Here is a 12,711-nt window from a genome sequence, read left to right as displayed (position 1 = left end):
ATGATAGTTATAACTTTTAAAGCAGAATTTTTGAATCCTAGTATACAATCTTATCTATTTGCTTTGAGAAAATTTTTCTAGGTTGTAATGATGAGACAATGATAATTTTCTAACTGTTTACTTTTTATTTGAGAAATAGACTGGGTGTAAGCTAGTTTATTTGAAAATTAGTATTTATAGATAAAAGTGGCTGTCCTGACATGGATATTAGAAATCCATGGCTAAGTTAACCTCCACAAAAGTCCTACATCAAAGCCCCACTGTGATGTGGAGAATGACCCTGAAATTCTTAAAGGCTTTTCAAGCACAGCACAAGCCTTAACAGGTTCTAGAGGAACGTAGGTAGCATAACATATAGAATGCTACACCTAGAAGCCAAAGACCCAAATTCAAATTTGACTCCAGATAACTAGCTCTGTGCTTCTGAGCAAGTCACTTAAACCTCTGTGCCTCACTTTCCTCGTTTATAAAATGAGAACAATAATAACATCTACCTCCCAGGATTATTAGGGTAAAATAATATTGTAAGGCGCTATGTAAATCTTTAAATGGCATATAAATGCTAACTTCTATAAATGTCAGTTATCTTCAATCACATCTACAGATTTCTCATCTTTCATCTCATTTTTCATTGTCTCAATCTCTTCGTGCTTTTATTATTTTCAGTCTCAATCACCCTGTCTTCAACTTTGCTCTTGCTCTCATCTAGGATCAAGTATAAACTATTCAGTTTGGCATTGAAAGCCTTTCACAACCTGGTCCCAATCTTTCTAGTATGACTACTCATCCTCATATACTCTAGGCCAGGGGTCAGCAACCTTTTTGGCCGTGAGAGCCATAAACACCACATTTTTTAAAATGTAATTTCATGAGAGCTGTACAGTGCTCACAGTGCTGCTCCTGTAACAGTGCCTGAAAAAAAAAAATTGACTTTATGGCTCCTGCAGAAAGAGCCATACGTTGCTGACCCCTGTTCTATGAGCATGTCAAACTTTTTTTCTTCTTTTTAATTTTTCACATGACACTCAATTTGTCCCTGACAGGAACTCTCCTTTCATAGGATCACCCCCTTCCTTCAAAGAGAGGCAGCTATAGCTTAGTGGATAAAGGTCCAGTTTTGGAACCAGGAAAACCTGAATTTAAATCCTGCCACTGACATATACTAGCTCTGTGACCCACAGCAAGTCATTTAACCTTACATTGTTCTGGGCAATTCTTTTAAGACTGTAGGTTGCAAAGAAGTAGCTAATCTGCCATGATAGAACCCCTTCACCTGTGTGTTCTCAGTACAATGAAAATTTATCCTTCTGACTCCTCTTCGATCTCTTGTTGGATCATTTATCTCCTGCCCCCTATATGAGAGTATCCCTCAAGTGTTCCTGGATCCTTTCTTTTGCTTGATGAGCTTATCCGCTCCCACAGACTCAGTTATCTCTATCCCTATAACTTCCCTCCTGAATTCCAGGTTCATATTTCTAACTGCTGCTAGACAGACCCAATTGGAGACTTGGCAGTATCTTATCTCCTCTACCTGAACCCTTTCCTGGTCTAAACTTCATTCTTCAGCTAGGCTTTTGTAATAACTTCTAATCTGGTCTCCTTGCTTTCTAATCTCTTCCCTTTACATTTATCCTTTACATTACTGCCAAGAAAGTCTTTCAAAGGCACAGGTCCAACCATGACACCCCCATCCTTTAATACTCTTAGGAGTTTCCCTGTTTTCTCTAGGATATAATATAAACTCTCTAGCACAGTGATTCCCAAAGTGGGCGCTACCACCCCCTGGTGGGTGCTGCAGCAATCCAGGTGAGTAGTGATGGCCACACTTTTTTTTATTACATTCTATTCTGAGTTCAATAAATAGTTTCATCATTTCCAGGGGGCACTAAGTAAAATTTTTTCTGAAAAGGGGGCGGTAGGCCAAAAAAGTTTGGGAGCCACTGCTCTAGCACATTCAAGATTCTCTGCAATCTTTCCCCACATATATTTGCATTGATCTCCCACATTATGCCATTGCATGTACTAAATTTGCCAAATGTGTTTTCTTCTATCTCCAAATTTCAGGTACAACCATCTTCATCCAACCTTCTGATTCTCAGATCTCCTTATATTAAATAGTTCTCCGTACACATACTGTATCCTTCCAGTGCTCAAAGGCAGAGACTTAACATTTTTGTACTTGGAGCACATTGCACATGCTAGGTGCTTTATTTGTATTTGTTGAACTGGAGAGGAGACATCAGGAACTACAAGGAAGGTTTTTTTTTTGTGTGTGTTTTTTTTTAAACCCTTACCTTCCATCTTGAAGTCAATATTGTGTATTGGCTCCAAGGCAGAAGAGGAGTGGTAAGGGCTAGGCAATGGGTGTCAAGTGACTTGCCCAGGATCACACAGCTAGGAAGTGTCTGAGGTCAAATTTGAACCTAGGACCATCTCGTGGCCTGGCTCTCAGTCCACTGAGATACCCAGCCGCCCCCTAAAAGGAAGTTATGTAAATATGCTAGCAAGTTCATCCACTCTGATAGGTGGTGCTGGTTGCCTGGTCAGCTATTTACTGTGAAACCTAGAGGTTTCATGTGATTTTAAGATAAAAACTATGGATGGCTTTTTAAAAAATATATTAGAGATTAGCTTCAATAATTCAGATTTTGAAAGCAATTTAAAAACATTTTAAATAAAAATGGTAGTGAGAAATGGGAAGGAAAAATGACTTAAAAGTGATAGCTTAAGCCATATACAGGTATATGAAAAAAGGCTCTAAATCACTACTGATTAGAGAAATGCAAACCCAAACAATTCCAAGATATCACCGCACACCCATCAGATTGGCTAAAATGAAAAAAAGGGCAAAATGACAAATGTTGGAGGGAAAGTGGAGAAATGGAGATACTAATTCGCTATTGGTGGAGCTGTGAATCAATCCAACCATTTTGGAGAACAATTTGGAATTAACACACAGAGAACTATAAAACCTTAGACCTAGCAATACCATTGTTGGATCTGTTTCCCAAGAAGATCGGAGAAAAAGGAAAAGAAACTATATCTTCCAAAATACTTCTAGTTGCTCCATATGTGGTGGCAAAAAATTGGAAAATGAGGGAATGTCCATCAATTAGAAAATGACTAAACAAATTGTGGTATGAGTTTGTGATGGAATACTGCTACACCATAAGAAATAATGGGCAAGCTAATTTTTTTAAAATGTGGCAAGAATGACATGGGATAATGAACAGTGAAATGAGTAGAACTAAGAGAACATACACAGCTACAGATTTAATACTTGAATAATAAATTGTGAATGTCACATCCAGAGAATGAACTAAAAAATGATAATTTATATATACATATCTGTCTTTTGGATGATGCCTTCTATGATGAAGGGAAGGGAAGGGTGAGGCACCTGTTAAAAAAATTTTTTTTTAAAGAAAGAGAAAAAGGAAAAAAAGAAAAAATTTTTAAAGAAAGGGAGAAAAAACCTGATGGTTTTAGGGGCAACTGAGTAACACAGTGGTTAGAGAGTCAGGACTAGAGTCAGGAGGACCTGGGTTCAAATGTGATCTCAAACACTTATTAGGGGTGTCCCTGGGCAAGTCACAACCCCAACTGACTAGCCCTTACCAAATTTTTGCCTAGGAACAAGAATTGCTACTAAGAAGGTATGGGTTTAAAAAGAGACAGTTTTAATTTTTTTTAATTAAAAGAAAATTAAGCCATCCATAGTAAATATTTCAAATAACTAATTTTATATTATTCTTTTCCTAGTTATATCATTGTTTAATTGTTTGGTTGTGTCTGATTCTTCTTATATTCAAATACTCTTCCCTTTCAAAGAAATGTCATTTTAGATGTGCCACCTGTATTCAGAAGAGGTGACTTACCCATTGCTCCTTCCCCATCCCTGCTCTCGTTCCCATGAGCCCAGTACCTCTGCTAGTAAAAGATTCACAGATGAGCCTTAAGTTCCCTCTAGCAACAAAATCCCAAGGTCTGAACCTATCCTTACCCTTGGCTAGTCCCTACAGGGTTATTGGAGTCTGTCCTTCCTTCTCAGATTTTTGCATTCTTTTTTTTTTTTTTTTTTTTTTTTGCATCCTTTTTAAGGTGTTCCCCAACCTCCACCACCAGACATTCAGGCCTGGACTGCACTCCCTCCTTTCCAGGGTGGCTCTTTTGCCCCTTTTCTCAAAGCCCAGCTTGAGTGCTTTACTTCCTCCATGAAACACTTCTGTCTCCCAGCTAGAAATTTTCTCCCCCTCCCCAAATTTCCCTCCAACTTGGTCTGAATTTTCCTTAGTCCTCACTCTACCTTGAACTATATTTATGTACAAATCATATTCCCTGTAACAACAAAAAATGCCTTGTAGGAAGAGCTTGTGTTGTTTTCTCTTGGTTTTCCCAGAGCTTAGCACAATGACTTGCAGGGTTCAATATTTATCGTACTGAATTGTAGATGGAACATTCCCTGGGAGAAGTTGCATCAAGTCCCTCAAAAGATGCATCAGCCCCAAAGCCTGGATGGAGTGGTGAATAATAATCCCAACTGAAAAATCAGCCTCAGGAGAAATCAGAGATGGTGATACTCATTAGCAAAACTCGATCTGTTCAGGACACAGTGGGTCAGTATTATCACTGTCTATTTGTACCATTTAGACTATTTGTACCTTTCCTCTCCCTTTTACTGGATCTTTGTTTGTGGGGCTGGGAATAAAAGAGGTGGTGCAATGCATAGAATGCTGGACCCAGGAGAATCAGGAAGATCAGAGTTCAAATCCAGTGACCTTGGCGAAGTCACTTAACCTCTGCCTTAGTTTCCTCATCTGCAAAATGGGGATAATAACAGCCCTTACTTTCCAGGGTGGTTATGAGGATCAGATAAGAATATCTGGAAAGCACTTAGCACAGTGCTTGGCACATGGTAGGCACTATATAAATGTTAATTATTATTCAAAGCAGGTGTGAAAGAATCTTAGTAGAAGTCCTTTCTCCCTGAAGGTGCTTAAAAAGCTAGCTGAATTATTTCTTAAAGAAAGGGGTCCCCAATGAGTAAACCAAGATGCACCAGATTTTGATCTTATGGCAAGTATAAAAATTATAACATGGAGAACTGCTACTTCAAAGTAAATGTGAGAAAATGGCTGGCCTGCCTCCCTGAGTAATGGCTAATCCTTGCTTACATCTTTTCTCCTGTCCAATTCAAAAGGTAATGCTATCTTGGGGGGAGGGGGAAATACTATCCATTAAGTACTTGGAAAATAAAAGGATTGGACACAGTAATGGCACTCATCCTTGTGGGACTTTAGGCACATGTGCTGTCATCATTCACTTAAGAGCCACAGATTTTTTTTTTTTTGGCCAGCCTAATCCAGCATTTTAATACTTTAATATTTTAGTAATGAGAGGTCTAGTCGTCGGCATCCCCGATTAGGCCTACCAAATGTATAAGCAGCTCAAGTTTAACACTAGGTGGTGCTCTCAGAAAGTTATTTTTGTCTAAAGGAATAAAAGCAAAACTTCCCCAAATGGATTGGGGGGCAACTGAGCAGGGGAAGGGGTGGGCTCAAGTGGTCGAGAATTGGGAAAGGAAGCCCAGTTATGATCCCAATGAAAAGAAAGCACAGGACCCAATCTCAGGCCCTAAAGAGGGGAAAAGCAAACTGAATGTGTGTGCTTGTCCAAACAGACCCTTTGCTGTCCAGATGCTTGATTTCATTTCATTTCTGCTAAAATGAAGGTCCTTCCACCTTCTCATGATGCAAGGCAACAATAAAGCCCAACAGGAAATTTTCCACACCAAATGAGAACTAGAGGGTCCTCCTTTCTTCACATGATCATGTTTTGCCTTGAAAATATTTTCCCTTTTTAGGTTAAACTAAAAGCCCTCTGGGGCAGGGATTTTCCTTCTCCATTCCCATATCAATTGCATAGTACAGTGTCAGGTACCTGGTGAATTCCCAGAGTGTTAATTAAAAGGAAAAAAAAATCCCATTCTTCATATCTCTGAAAGCAAATACTATTTATTCTGTACTGGAGATGTTTCATCTACTACAAAGTTAAGCATGATGTAGATGGATTTAAAGGCTCTGGACTTAGAGGCAGGAAGATCTACTTGACTCATCCCCTACCTCAGATAGCTCCTACTTCAGTATCTGTGTGCCCCTGGGCAAGTCACTTAACCTCTGGGCCTCAGTTTCTTCATCTGTAAAATAAGTGGCTTAAGGTCTCTTCCAGCTTTGTGATATGATAATTCTACTTGAGGTAGCATAAGTTTATATAATTACACCAATGGCTGATGTTTTACCTAACATATCATGAGAGCCTTTTGTTCGAAGTTCAAATGCTACTGCCCACAAAGTGGTCTAAAGTTTAAGAATTTCATTCCCTCTTCCTCTATAGCCCTTTCCTCTAATTAGATCATAACTGCTGCCTTTGGACCTTGTCCAAAGCATGCTTTATGTTGTACTCTTTCCCTATTCAGCAGAAACTGCACCCATTCTACATGGTATTCTATTAATTGTATTACCACGTTTTACTGGGCTATTGCTATCTGTTGTGAATTATTCTTATATCAGGCTTTCTAAATGAAAGTGAGGTAGTGGCAAGAGTGCTGGATTTGGACTCAGAACAATCTTAAGAGTCCCAACTATACTATTTATTGTGTGACCTTGGAAAAATCACAACCTTCTTGGGCCTCAGTTCCCTTATTTGCAAAAGGAGAAAACTGAGCTACATTATAATCTCTAAGGTTCTTTTCATTTTGAAGGGCAATACACAGTCAGTAATCATAACTCTGAATGTGAATGGGATGAATTCACCCATAAAACAGAAGCAGACAGCAGAGTGGATTAAAAACCAGAATCCTACTATAACATTTATATAACCCAGTAGAATTGCTTGTTGGTTCCAGGAGAGCCAAAGGGGGAAGGAAGAGGGAAAGGAGAGAAAATAAATCATGTAACCATGGGAAAATATTTTTAAAAATTCGTTTTAAAAGCTTCTTTTCATGTCTAAGTCTACGATCGTATATGGAATGGAGATGCTGCTTTCAAGAAGTGCCTTGTCACAATAAAAGAAACATGATTTCATGCTTATAACATTTCAATATAAGTCACAACACAATCTCACTCGGTTTTGGTCTCTTTCTACCCCACTCCTCCCTAGATTTAGAAGCCTGCCTGCCAGTTAGGAAGACCTGGTTTCATATCATGCCTCAGATTCAGACTGTATAATCAAGGACAACTCGCTTAACCTTGGCATGCTTCAGGCAACTCAAGTGTTTCTGTTCCAGAAGAGCTACCCATTTTCATTAGTGGAAGGAGTTTTTCCACATACGAGTTCTATTCAATGAAACATAGGTTTGAACCAAAAAGAATGTGCTATTGCAGACATTTGTTATATTCTACATACATACATACACACATATATCTAATTAGAGAGGCTGAGGGTGGGATAATTTTTTAAACTTATAAAATGTTATACGATAAGAACTTTCATTTAAAAAGCAGTTTCTAAACAATGATTTGATGAATTGCATGGGCTTCACAACTGTATGATAGATCTTCCATTTTTCTTTACTTTTTTTTTTAAGCCCTAACTTTTCTCTCAGTAAAAACTTTTTTTTTAAAGCCTCTATCTTCTTCTGTCTTGGGAGTCAATATTGTGTATCAGTTCTAAGGCAGAAGAGTGGTAAGGGCTAGGCAATGGGGGTCAAGTGACGTGCCCGGGACACAGCTCAGATACATACATACATACATACATACATACATATATATACATATACATATATATATATATATATATATATATATATATATATAGAGAGAGAGAGAGAGAGAGAGAGAGAGAGAGAGAGAGAGAGAGAGAGAGAGAGAGCGCGAGCTAGGAAGTGTCTGAGCCCAGATTTGAACCAAATCCTACGAACTCCAGACTTGGTGCTCTAACCATGGTGCCACCTTGCTGCCCCACCACATTTCTCAAACTATAATGCCTTAACGAGGAAGCTAAATGAGCAACTGATCACACGGCAATTCTGTAACAACGCCAGAAACTGTGAGAATTTGTGTACATGCCTTTACTAGACTTTAGTTCAGATGCCCTCCAGTTATGCTGAATCTCATATGTACTGCTACAGAGGAATTATTACTCAACAACCCTATGATGTCCAAAAATCTCTAAAAGGATCCACTATAAAAGAATAGATGTATTACAGGCTTATGCATCATCCAAGTTCTTTTCTTTTAGATTATTTCCATGTGGTAACAAACAAACTTCCCTTCTAGGTTTGCTATAGTAAAAATCTTATCGCTTATAAGAGTAGCAACGAATGCCATGTTCCTATCTCCATGTCTCTTTAGGAATACAAATACAAAATTATCTGGGTTATGACCATAATAAGGACTATCTCTTAAGTCAATAAGCATTTATTAAGTGATTATTCTGTAACATACATATGCTAAGTGCTGGAGATACAAAAAGAGGCAAAGAAACCCCAGTCCCTGTTCAAAAAGATCTCCCATTCTAAAAGCAGAGGCAAGAAACGATTATGTATAAATAAGATCTATGTGAGAAAATTGATCTCTGAGCAAAGGCAGTAGCAGTAAAGGAGACCAGGAAAGGCTTCTTGTACAAGGTGAAATTTTAGCTAAGGCTTTCCAGGAAGCCATAACAGAAATGTGGAGAGATGCCAGGAACAGGTGAACAGACAATGAAAATGCAGTTATGAGATAGAATGTGTTTTTTGAAGAACAAGACCCACCCAAGTCACTGGATCTTAAGAGTTAATTGGAGGGGAATAAAGTGTAATAACAATGGAAAGGTTAGAAGAAGCCAGGCAATGAAGGGCCTTAAATGTCAAACAGAGGATTTTCATTTGATCCTGGAGGTAACAGGGAGGTACTACAGTTTAGGAAATAGAGGGATGGATGACATTGTCAGACCTACACTTTAGAAAAATCACTTTGATAGCTCAGTGGAGAGTAAAAGGAACTTCTAAGACAGGAAGACCAACTAGGAAACTACTGTAATAATTCAGATGGGGGGGGGCACTGTCAAAGGAGAGGAAATATATATACAAGAGATATACTGACAGAACATGGCAACAGATTGGACACGGTGGGGAGTATATGAGCCTGGGTGACTGGGAGAATATGGTGATGTCCTTTTCAGTGATGGATGTTTGAAAGAAGGGAGGATTGGGGGAAAAGATGAAGTCAATATTGAATATGATGAATTTTAACATGCCTGTAAGGATTATTTTACAATTGAGGAAACTGAGGCAAAGTTAAGTGACTTGCCCAGAGTCACACAGCTAGTAAGAGTAAGAAACTGAATTCCAACTTAGGTCTTTTTGACTGGGCTCAGAATTCTATCCACTGGATGCCTTGATGCCACCTTTCCTATTCTCTGTCCCAAAAGCAAAAATCTCTCATTGCCCTAAGCTAGAAATGAAATAATTGAAAAGAAAAACATCTTGTTCAGAAAAATGTTAATGTTGAATTCTTGAACATCTATTTTGGCCTCCTGTTATAGTATCAGAAGTTCCTATGTCAAACCTAAAATGTTTCTTAAAATGTTATGTACCCAACACCTTATTAACAAATTTTATGTACAACTGTTCAAGACTAAAACTTGGTAAGAAACTGCTCAGTTCTGAGAGGTGTGAAAAAGATACTATTTATACTCTTACAAATGAAGATGTAGCCCCCAAAATTGCTTTGATCTTTTTTCTATCCTTCCTTATTGACAGAGTAGTAATGTATACACCAGGAGAATTCTTATGAGAGTTAGTGCTTGAGGGGATCTCTGGTCCACTTGGGAAAATGAGGCCCAAAATTACACAAGAATTTGGAACAAGCCAGAGCCATGATTGGCCTTAGGACTTATTCTACCTCCTGTGTTATTGGAAATTTTGTACTTTTAAAACTACAATACCCAGGAGCCCACTGACTTCCTGTCGTTTGTGACGTAGACAGGACACTGACATTGACGGGATAAATTTGGTGGATTTCCAGGGCTAGCTTTCTTCTCTTGGAATGACGGCAGTTGTTAACTTGGGACTTTTGAACAGGTAGATTTGCTTAGCACGTAGTTTTATTCTGTTACTTATTTATACCTTTACTTCTAGTGATTATTTATAAATCTTATAAAAACATAATATTTTAAGTTATTATTGTATATTAATTTTAATTTTTACACTCCAAAGAACAGAATCACTATTTTTCCCCCCATGATTTACCTATTGCTGACACAAGACACTTAAGACTAAAAGGGAACCACCACTGGAGGAAAAAATACTTAAGAAGTCAAATGTTAATGACAGGACACCAAATTGCAAGGACTTCACATTTGTATTCTAGTACACAGGAACCTATTATCAGCTACAGCTACTTGTATAAATTTCTTGAAGATTATTGCTCTAGGTTATTGCTATGAGGTTTACTTCTGTTTATGCCATCATTGGTGTGATGAATAATGGAAAAAGTTTAGTTGAACTTAAATTAACAGGCTATAAAGCTTTTATCCATTTGTGGTCATTACTGGTTTCAACTTAGGTATAGGATAATCCTAAGGACATTAGTAAAATAAACATGAATATGTTCAGAAAACTCATGTAATAAAGCTAACCTTCCATTTTAGGCTGTCAGCAATGCTGCCCAAGAAAGAAATGCAAGGGTAGCCTGATAGCTTGTCAGTCTTTCCCTTTCCTTTTCTTATACTGCAGTTAAGTCTAATGACTGTCACATTTCAATTATACCAAAAAATGTTAATGGTTGTACATATCGGTGTGAAAATATATGAAAGGCAGGCTCACCTTTTTTTTTTTTAAATCAGCAGCAGTTAAAGGCCTCAAATGTTATCACCAGTTTTGATTATTTTAAATGGAAAAACTACAAAGGTTTTGGTTTTTTACAAAATCAAGTGAAAATGAAGGCTTACAAGGAAAGTTCACATAGCAGGAACCTCACATTTCTTTCTTGCCAGTGCATACTGGTATCAGAGAAGCAAGTGTGTCCCTTTACTCCCCCCTAAATATTTTAGGAAGGAGCCCATGTTAATCTGAATAACCTGACCCAGCTGATCCAGGGGGTGGTAATGGAAAGACTAAGAAACAACAGGGAAACATTAGGATGTGCTTCCAAGACTCTAGCCCTCAGGGTGGGATGACTTGGGAAACAGAATGCAGGAAAGTAAACATAAAGTAGTGAGTGACAAGTCACTGTGAACCAGCCAAAGAACAGGGTAGGCTGGTTTCCCTGGATCCTTGGAAGTTCTCATGGATAAGGACAGGTACAGAACCAGTATAGTAAAAGGCTTCAGAAATAAAGCTGCCATAAACTGTGGAACAGGAACAAATATTGCCCTTAAAGTAGGAGCTTTCTAGTAGCAGAAACATTTGTTGTGGTAGAAATTTGTCTGGTTAAAGGCATGCTAGGTAGGACAAGAACAGTGGTTTAACAAAGAACATTGACTAAACAAAGTCATCCAAGCATCAAAAAAGGGAAAGCAAACAGAAACCTCCTCCTGGGAGCAGAGAGGAAAACCATAAGGGTCCTAGGCTGGAAGCTGAACAATCCAAGATGGGTCAAGGACCTATAATGGATATCAGAGACCCGCTCATTTGCTGTGAGGTGAGCAAAACTTTAGGAGGTATGGGCTACCCAAACAGAAGCACTGCATGCGCTTGTAGAGAAGAGAAAGAAAGCTAATCAAGAGGCACAACTGCCAAGAGATCCCTGGCTAGAATTATAAAGGGCAATACCTAAGGGACAGACCCCATAGTTCTGTAATGGAAGGGTTGCCCAGTGGTATTATTATTTTCTAAGGTCTTTGTGGCATGTATTCTAGTTGTTTCCTTTATTTAAAAAAAATCTTCTTAATTGTATTTCTAAAGTAAGCTGTGGGGAAGAGGGTGTCCAATAGTCGAGCTGGCAGATTACTAAGGCTCTAGTAGGAGCAATAAAGTTAAGAACAGTGATGGAAAACCTTTTAGGAGGGTGGGAGATGTGAGAAATTTCCTCAGGCGTGTGTGGAGAGGGAAAGGGGAGCAGCCCAGCCCCAGGTCCCTCTGGCTTTTCTAGTAACAAATTCTGGGGAACTCTGTGCTGGGGTGACAATGGCATGTACACACACAGAGGGCTCTGAGTACCTGCTCTGGCACATGTGCCACAGGTTCACCACCATGGAGCTAGAGGTTCCTTAAAGTGCACCCAGGACTTTTATGTCAGGAGGGAGCCTCTGTTATAAGGGTTTTATCCAGTATGAAAGTTTGTCAAGGATTCAGTGAGTCCTTCAGAAGTCCACAATATAAACTGATACCCCAAATAAAGAAAATAAATGTTCAAAATGTTGCTTGCCCATGCAACCTAACTCTTACTGGGTAGTTAGGTAAATGAATGGGAACTAGTTTTATTTAGAATAGTTAGAGCACTATAGAGCACCAAGAAACAAAATGTTTTAAAAAATATTATCTAGTAATTATAAAAATCTGATGAAAAAGTGAAAGATAATTTTGCTTTCAAGAAAAATAAACATCTAGGAATCCAAACACTGTACCCACAGCATCCCCTTCCTTCAAAAATAAAACTTAGAAATATTATCCCATGGAGTGAGTTTCTACTAATATACTACACCTTTTAAGTATTTCCTACTATCTGACCTTCAAAAATGAAAAAACCAAACCAAACCAAAAAATACTAGAGACTGTATTTACAAATA

Source organism: Gracilinanus agilis, chromosome 4 (assembly GCF_016433145.1).
Source record: "Gracilinanus agilis isolate LMUSP501 chromosome 4, AgileGrace, whole genome shotgun sequence".
Lineage (NCBI taxonomy): Eukaryota > Metazoa > Chordata > Mammalia > Didelphimorphia > Didelphidae > Gracilinanus > Gracilinanus agilis.
The sequence above is the reverse complement of the archived record's forward strand: the minus strand, read 5'-3'. Positions refer to the sequence as shown.